The 9,536-nt window shown below is 34.6% G+C and overlaps 1 long non-coding RNA gene across 1 annotated transcript in view; it reads left to right on the plus strand.

Annotated features, from left to right (window-relative positions):
- Positions 1-1,048: 1,048 nt before the first annotated feature.
- The window catches only part of LOC106726974, a 35,766-nt gene continuing 27,278 nt past the window's right edge, over positions 1,049-9,536 (plus strand). Inside the window, exon 1 of the long non-coding RNA XR_001363127.1 lies at positions 1,049-1,188. This is a non-coding gene — a long non-coding RNA (uncharacterized LOC106726974). The remainder of the gene's footprint in view (positions 1,189-9,536) is intronic.

Here is a 9,536-nt window from a genome sequence, read left to right on the forward strand (position 1 = left end):
GAGCACACTCAAATTAACTGAAATTACTGAGGCTACCCAAAACTTAAAGCAAAGACAAAAAAGAGAAACTTAGTATTCTAATTTTAAAAATAAGTGCTGCTGCTTTAAATGGCCAGCAGTCTCACATCAACTCCAGGCTGCAATCACAACATCCATTAGAGTGCTCCACAGCTCAGAGCAAGCAAGCAAGTGGTTGTCAGTGCAGCTAGTAAATCACCTGATCCTATTACAAAATCAATTACTGCAGTGCATTTCCATTGCTACACAATCTGATGATGACAAAATGATATTGGATAGCTACTGCAAGGTCAAGAAAACTGCCAAGAACATCTTTAATTGGTATTTTATATTTAATCATTTGGTCCTAGTTATAATGCGTCCATTTTAATTGTATATTCTTATTTGAAATAAATCTATGTAGTTACCTTTGGTTGCCTGGGACATGCGCTGGACAATCTCTGCAACTGGTCTGATGTATGGCTACAAGAGAACAGATCGGAGCAGCAGGTCGAACGGCTCAACCTCTTCATTAAAGAAGAAATAATGCTGCAGCCACAGCCACACATTGACTTGCTCATTAGATGAGAATTTAACTTAAAAAATCAGAATTGGTAATGTCCCATATATACTCAAAATTGGCTAAATGCCTCATTCTGCAGCTCTCTGGCTGAAAGAAACACTGTTAAAAAAGAATAAAACAGCAGCTTCCCTACAGAAGAAACCAGCCACAAACTCATTGCCAAGAAAAACTCGATATTAAGAACAGAAGTCTCCCAGCTACTCTTTAGAAAGAAGGTAAGAGGTGCTTTAATATTTCCAACTGTTTTATATTAAAACCCCAGTACTTAACAAAGGAGCAAACTGAAGATATTACACCCCAAAATTATACTAACCACTCTCTCTGTCCTCCATCAGTTTAGATCTGTTTGCCTACTCCTTCAGCTCAGCCTATCCAACCTGTTCCCTCTGTAAATGCACACTATTTCAACAACCAACAGGAATGAGCCCCACCCCTCCCTGTCCCCATACACACTGTTCAAGAACCGCTCAATATCTGGAAAAGAACTGCTGCTGCATTGCTTTGAGAAACAACAGGGAGCAAATTACTGGACGGATTCTTTAACTTACCAATCAGAACTGCTGACCTTTTATGACTCTCCGATTCAAGAAGCCTGCCAAACCCTTACAGTAAGAATAATCAACTGATTTTATTTGTATATTATATATTAATTAACAAGATCATTTTCAATCTTACTATTCAATCTAAAATGCAGAAACGTAGGCATAAGTATTTTTTAACAAGATTTAGACAGTAGCTATTTAAAAGATCTTTGAGTATTGCTGGGAGGGGGCAGGATGATGGCTGATATGCAAAGTAAAATATTCCCTCTGAATATTATACTTAAACTTGAGGAATATGGAGCAATATAATTCTATAGCAAAAACAGTGGTGTAGATAATTATGGACTAAATAAGCAAGATAATCCAAGGAGGACCCTGGTTATCATAATTGTTAGAAGAGTTTTAATGAGAAGAAAAGAATATGTATCTATAATATGTATTGACAATGAGTAGAAAGCTGTCAAAAACCTTGTTTTCATATTAAATCTTCTCCCACTTGGTTATTTGCATCTCATTAAAAATATTCAAAAAACTCAAACCACCCTAAAAACATAAGCAATAGTACTAAATATGTTAGCTATATTCTAATATCTTTTATATGTAAGCATCCTCTTTTGCCTATAAAGATATTTATGTATAGCATGTAGTTATAATCCATACTATTATTTCCAGGACAAGAGAAGATAACATTAATATAAATACTTTATAATCTTCACAAATAACTGTATTTCAAATAACTATAACTTAATAAACATTCATAAACCATTGATTATCAATCTTTTTTAACAGCACTGTTTTTGAGGAAGATAGTCTAAAAACTAAATGCAATAAGAAACACCTTGAATTAAAATGTATTTTTAAAACTTCCTGTTTCCTGTGGCATTGAAAGGTTCTTTATTTGTGTGTGCCTCATGCTCAATTTCTTCCTTGGTTTAAAGCTAAAAAGAGCCAGTACTGCCCCTTCCTTCACCTTGCACTGCCCTTTTGATATTCATGTTATACATAAATCAATTTCCAGAATATCTAAAAACAGGCATGCATTTCACATTGAATTAAAAAATAACAAACACCTTTTGTAGATACAGGCTATGGAAACAAGCAAAATAATGCAGTAACCTTTTACTCGCCTGCTGGAGGTACTGTCTGCTGCATAGAATTTTAAATCCTCATCTGCAGATGCAATTGAGTTGCTATTGCTAAGAACTCTGCTTTTCCTGTGTGCTGCTTGCTACAGCTATTCACTGAAAGAGCACATTACGTGGAAAATGTGAAGTACTATCAATTTAAGTTTCTTATATGAGTTAACAAAAGAACTTATACAATCTAGCTATGGCTCTGCTCTGTCACATTTTCACAAGCATGCCAGACACTTGGGGGAAAAGGTCTTATTGCTGCTGATGCACTGCTCTTAGCAGATGTGTGAGACTGGGAAGCCAAGAGAGGTAATGAAAAAATTAATACAGCATTTTAACGTAAGGACAATGTACCATGCATTAAAACCTCATACAATTTATATTATCAACAAATATAATAATTTGAGATTTTTATTAGCTTTATAATTAACAAAAGCCTGAAACTAAATTATTGTGTCTAATATTATAGGCAAGCATCAATAAAAATCCCCCCAAATGCTATTAATGAAAGTTAGTTATTCTTCTAGCTACTCAAAATCAATGTTGTTTTTAAACAATACCATGAAATAAAAGATCCAAAGTATAGATTACTTGTGAAGTAATTTGACATGCAATAGTTCATCCCCCTCGTTCCTCCACTAATACCCTCCGGATCTTATATTAGTTATAACTAAAAGAGAATGTAAGCAATAAGGGCTATCTTCATTTATTATTTTTCCTTCCATGTCAGCTAATTTAATGTACTATTGATTCTTAGGTTGCATACAGATGGAGGCAAAAGGCAAACCAACAAAGATAAAGCTTTAAAAACCATCAGAAAACAAAAACACATAATATTGTTTAGGAAAAACAGTTAATATTTATCTTTAATTATCTTCCTATAGATATGTTTAAAAAGAGACATTAATATTTGCTCATTAATGACAATTAAGAATCATGATTATTTTTAAATAAACTGCATTTTAAAGTTATACTTTCCTCCTTAACTGCACATTACACTAAATATCAGAAAGTTTAAAATATTTTAATAATCTATTTCTATTGATTTAATATCTATTTCTGTAAGAAATATGATAACCATTCTATTACATGGTAGTCTAAAAGATGTATAATATACAAATACAACTCTGCAGGTCAGGACATCCTCCCTCAATGCCCAAGCCAACTTCAATATATAAGTAAGCACAAGCCAACTTCAATAGTTTCCAAAACTAAAATGTATCAAATAGAAACTTATCCAATTGAAACTATTATATTTTTTAAATAACAGTTTCCCTGGTATTTACTAATACCAGTCAACATTTGAATTTCCAAGATTGTGTCAAAAATGTCTTTTCTAGGTAATTTGATCTAAACAGAATCCAAACAAGAACACTCTTTGTATGTGGTTATTACATTTCTTTTCTTACTTGAGAGCAACTCCCCATACTCCTCTTTTTTATACCACTGACTTGCAGAATCCTTAGATGTTCTATATTCTGAAACTGCATGTTTCTTCACTGCTACTCACTTTGTACCCCAATCTCTCATATTTCCTACAAATTACTTTTCATGACTATAACCAAATTCCAACCTCAAAAGAAATACTAGAGATATAGGTGGCCTACATAAAGGTCCCTCTAACTCCAGAGAATCAAATAGCAATTTAAGTCTATTGGCAATTGCTGAACACTTGTTGAAATTAATTTGAAAATTTTAACATGGTGCAATAGCTCTGAAAAGACAGAAGAGGGAACTCTAATATTTTAGAATTCCATACTTAAATAGCACACAAAATTTTGTTTAATATTTAAACACTGATTTTCAATTTTGCAGTGGTTAAAAATATAATAATGCTTTATATAATTTTCCTTGTAAAAAACAAACAAAAAATCTACAATACAGAAGAATTGGAAAAATAAAGTGAAGACTGAATGCACAGACATTTCTAAATTGTATCACACTAATAAATTATAACCATTAACAAAAGCTGTCGTTTAAAATTACAGTTGACCCTTGAACAACACAGGGGTTAGAGGTCCCAACCCTTGTGTATCTGAAAATCTGCATATAACTTCTGACTCCAAAAATCTTAAGTTGTCCTTCAGTATCCACAACGAATTGGGTCCAGGACCCCAAGTGGATACCGAAATCCAAGGATGCTCAAGTGGCATAGATCAACACAAACAGTCAGCCCTCCACATCCACAGCCGCAAATCAAAAACAGTGCGGGTATTTATTGAGAAGAAAAAAAAATCAGTGTTAGTGGACCCACACAGTTCAAACCCATGCTGTTCAAGAGTCAACTGTATTCTAACAAACAATGCACTCCCATTTCTAAATGATTTCTTCAATAATAAATAAAGATACCTGAATAAAACCAATGTATTTTTTTTAAATAACCATTTTTATGCAAAATGTTTTTTAAAATAGTTTGTTTAAAAAAAAGTCAGGAAAATGTATAGCAAATTACTTTTACATATACATTTTTTTTCAAAAGGAAACTGCAAAAAGACTTGAGTAATGACATCTCAAGGATAAGTATACATAGTCTACTAAGATATTTGTTTGGAGAATACAGATATTTTTTAAACAGAAATTTAATTTATATAAAAATGCACACCTGTCACTTTAATGAAAACCAAGTACTTTATGCGAGAACGTAATAGAAGAGCAAATTTATAGTATACAAATGACTACTACGCCCAGGCCAGATGGGACACAGTTACCAGGTAACTAAAGGACAGAACTCAAGTAAGCTTTCTGTTGCTAACTAACAAGGATCCCCTTTACTCCAGTTTCCTATAACATGTTCATTTCCTTTAGAGTTCCTACTAGTAGCACCATTAATCTTCCTATTTTCACCAAAATTCTGCTTATGGTAATTTTGGTATTTCTCTAAGAATCTACACGCTTTCTTCACCATGATCCTTACATTCTTCTGCGTCTCCAGCATCTTTAACATCCATTTCTACCAATTCTATGTATAATGATTTAAGTATTCTCTAAAATGATACTTTTTCTCTGTTGCACTCCTCACTTCCTTTAGAGGCCTCACCAGTAGTGTTTAACATCTGTGTTTCAACCAACAGTACATTCAGGGCAATGTAGAATTTTTCTATCATGCTCCTCAAAATTCTACCCATTACCTAATTTCAAAGCCATCCCTATGTTTTTTGGTGTTTGTTGCAGCAGCACCCCCACTTGCAGGAACCAAAATCTGTATTTTCTTCCTATAGCTGCTGTTATAATACTGCAAACTTGGTGGTGTACAACATGAATTTATTATCTTATAGTTCTTGAAGTAAAAGTTCAAAATCAGTTTCACTGGGTTAAAATCAAGGTGTTGGCAGGCCAGTGTTCTTTTTAGAGGCTCTAGAAGAGAATCTGTTTCGTTGTCTTTTCCAACTTTTAGAAAGCTGCCTGAATTCCTTTCCTCAATTTTCAAAGTGCATCACTCTAACCTCTACTTCAGTCTCCTGTCTCTTTCTTCTGCACTGATGATGGCAGGGTGGTATGCAGGGATACTAAGAGGAGAGGAGAGGCCCTACCCCCACCCTTGTCCTCTCTTTCATTTGGCTGTGCCTAAGTTGTATCCTTTATAATAAAAGTGTAATTGTAAGTATAGAGATTTCAGTGAGTTCTGTGAATCACTCTAGCAAATAATCCAACATGAAGGGTACATGTAGAAATCTCTAAATTTGTAGCCAGGTCGGACAGAAGTAGAGTTGCTGGGAGACACCACCTGTGGCAGGTGTCCAAAGTAAAGGCTAGGAATCTTGCCCTTGAACTAGTAGGGTATTACACTAACTATGGGTAGTTAGTGTTTAAATTGAATTGAATTGAATTGTAAGCACCCAGTTGTCAGGTAATTGATATAGGAACATAGATACTGTGTAATTTAGGGAAGATTTCTGGTTAGAAGGTAAAGGGTGGTAGTATTCAGTTTCCAAAGGATTTCTCCACCACATCTATCCTCCCCCTCAAAAAAGAGAAAGTTCAGGAAACTTTTGTAATTTGATGTTTAAGATAAATTTTCTAAGCAGATTGACAGAGTAGTCAAAAATAAACAATACGAGTGATAAGGTACATTTATTTTCACTTTTAAGAGTTTCTAATAAATTTTCCACAAACTTTTTGAAATTTTTAACTCTCAAAGTAAAAGATATATATCAACTTAAGTCAACTAAAAAGAATGATCCAGATGTGCATGATCCAGCATACCACAGGGACACTATTAGGAAATCAACACATCTGGGCTCTAAGCCAAAGTATATGATATATCATTAAACATTGTATCAAAAAACATTTTCAATTCTTTTTTACTATCCAGTATACATTCTATAGAGTTTATATTTTAACATAAGGTTTTTAATCATATTGCAGCTAGAATTACTAATTTTAATAACAAATGAATCCAGACAAGTCAAAATTCCTCAAAAGCAAGGTCTGTAATAGTACAAGCATAGATGTACTATGTGTAAATACATGTTACTGTATAAATAAAGATGTACTATACTTACTGAGTTAAAAAAGTAGCCAGTCATCCATGACAAGTAACAATACTAAACAAACAGAAAATTTTTAGTTTATTCTATTAATAGTGTAAGATAGTGATATTCAACCATTTTCCCCCAATAGAACTCTTTCCAAATGAAATGTTACTTCTTTTAGAATTGCTTATAGTAACAGTGAACTGACAAATAATTCCATGTTTTTGTTTACCTTTTCAATGGTTCTGTTGCTTCCAGAGTTTCCCTCAGTAAATTTCCAATGCTTGGCTAGCCCTAACTTCTGTCTTATGCCACTGCAACTACAAGCGGCTAGTATGCACTCTAAGACAAGAAAGCCACAAACATACAATTCTTACACATTACAGTTGCAGGCTTTAAAGGATAACCTCATCTGACTTCTGCTTCCTTTTGACCATTTTCCACTGCTTCTAAATAGTTGGAGTTTTTCTTTCAATATTTTATCCAGATTTTTATCATTGTTATTGGAAGGATGGTTCATTCAACTACTTTACTGGCATCATTGCATCATTGTTGGATTTAAGAATCTCAAAATTCTATTAATGTGGATTAAAAATTCACAGTCTTGATTTCCATTCCTCCCACCAAATTAAGGCCTTCATCTCATCACACAAGAATTTAAAGTACAACCACCTTCCAGTTTTCTCTCCCTGAACCCACACAATACTGGAGAGCACTCTCTCTTGTCTGTGTACTACTTTTATCATTAGAAAGAGTGTTTTCTGTGAAAACCAGGAAACGTGTAATCAGAAACCTCATTTTAACTTTCGACTCCACCACTACCTATGAAACCATAAGCAAATTATAATCTCTGTGACCCTTATTTCTACCATCTGCAAATAAGAATATCATCTGCCTCATTAGTTAAGCTTAGGACCAAAATATGATAAGTAATGTTAACAAGTGTAGACAAGAGTTTGCCACAGATGTTACAGGGCTGTGACATGAGAATAGGAGAATGGTTAAAATCATTATCTAAACAGAACAAACTGAACAGACTGGGAGACTCAGATAATGAGTTCATTCACTGACTCAACAAGCATGTATGAATTCCAACAACATATCAAGCATTGTACAAAGCAAATTTTTCAGGATGAGAAATAATAATTTTGGGTGCTGAGAATGTAATAATTGAGGGAAAATAGATAATGAAGGAAAACATGGCATTTATAAGGCATCACAAATTTGTCTTAATTCACATAATGAAAACAGACCATATTCTAGAAATGTATGATATGATTAGGAGGGGCAAAGAGCAAAGCTTCAACCCAGTGTATACTGAAGGGGTGTATGAAGAAAAAGCAATAACAAAGAAAACCAATATGCAGTCAGAGAGGTGACAGAAAGCCATTTAAGTAAACTATCACAAAAGACAAGGGAGAAGTGGCTGCTAAGAAAAAAATACTAAGTGCTGAAAAAGGTAGGGTAGGATGAGAAATGAAAAGACACAGATTGAGTAACTGGAACTTAATCTTATCTTGGGAATGATATAGAGCATTTTAACAGCTTAACCAATGCCTATCTAACTATTTTGTGAGAAAAGTGGTCTACTTTCACTTGAGAAAGCAGAACTCTAGTAGAAACAATAGGCAAACTACAGAAGGTGGTTGAATAAGAGTTAAGAAATTGGACACTTAGCATGGACTATAAATCAAACAAGTTTGGTGATAATGAGAAGGATAGTCAAGTAGAAGTAAGGCATTTTTCAAGATTAAGTGTGATAAGGCAAACAACCCAGCACAGAGCATAAGGAGGGAGAATACTGGAAATAGCAAAGTTCCAGTGAATGGAAGAAGGATCAGATTAAGAATACAGATGTACCTCAATTGCAGGCTGGATCCCCAATCGGGGCGAGTGCGGGAAGCAACCAATCGATGTGTCTCTCTCACATTGATGTTTCTCTCTCTCTGTCTCTCCCCATCCCTTCCACTCTAAAAATCAATGGGGGAAAATAGACTCGGTGAGAATTAACAAACAAAACAAAAGAATACAGATGTTCACTTTCTAAAAGAAATATTTTATTCTTTGGATAAAGATAAACTAAAGAAAGAAAAACTATAGCATATAAAATAAAAAAGTAGTAAGCAAAATAGGGCTAGGATCATTTGAGGGCAGTGGAAAGGTTTCATATAATATTCAGCATGAAATAGATTAAAAAAAAAAAAAAGATAAGGCTTACCAGGAAGCACTGATGCTAAACCATAAGGGGAAATGTGAACCTCTCAGAAGAGTACCGTAAACTGATAAAACTCTAGTACAGTGGCCGGCAAACTGCGGCTCGCGAGCCACATGCGGCTCTTTGGCCCCTTGAGTGTGGCTCTTCCACAAAATACTGACTTCTGCGCATGGGCCACGAAGTTTCAATCGCACTGTACATGTGCGCCCGCACGTGGTATTTTGTGAAAATTAATAAGAATAACATTTAGATGGCTACTAGATTGAATGTGGGTCATGCTGGATTTTTTCATTTAAAAAGTGATTTCTGAAAGAAAAGGCTTTTAGGAAAACTTCACTGCATGATGTGGTTGCCACAGTAACTATACTGGGAGAAAAGGGAGTCAATAGTACTTTTCAATGGTTTTCAGACATTTGTGCAAAAACAGTGTGACATTTAGAATAAATATTAAATAAATAGTGAAATTGCCATAACCGGTTTGGCTCAGTGGATAGAGCGTCGGCCTGCGGACTGCAGGGTCCCAGGTTCGATTCCGGTCAAGGGCATGTACCTTGGTTGCGGGCACATCCCCAGTAGGGGGCGTGCAGGAGGCAG

Source organism: Myotis brandtii, unplaced genomic scaffold, assembly GCF_000412655.1.
Source record: "Myotis brandtii unplaced genomic scaffold, ASM41265v1 scaffold34, whole genome shotgun sequence".
Lineage (NCBI taxonomy): Eukaryota > Metazoa > Chordata > Mammalia > Chiroptera > Vespertilionidae > Myotis > Myotis brandtii.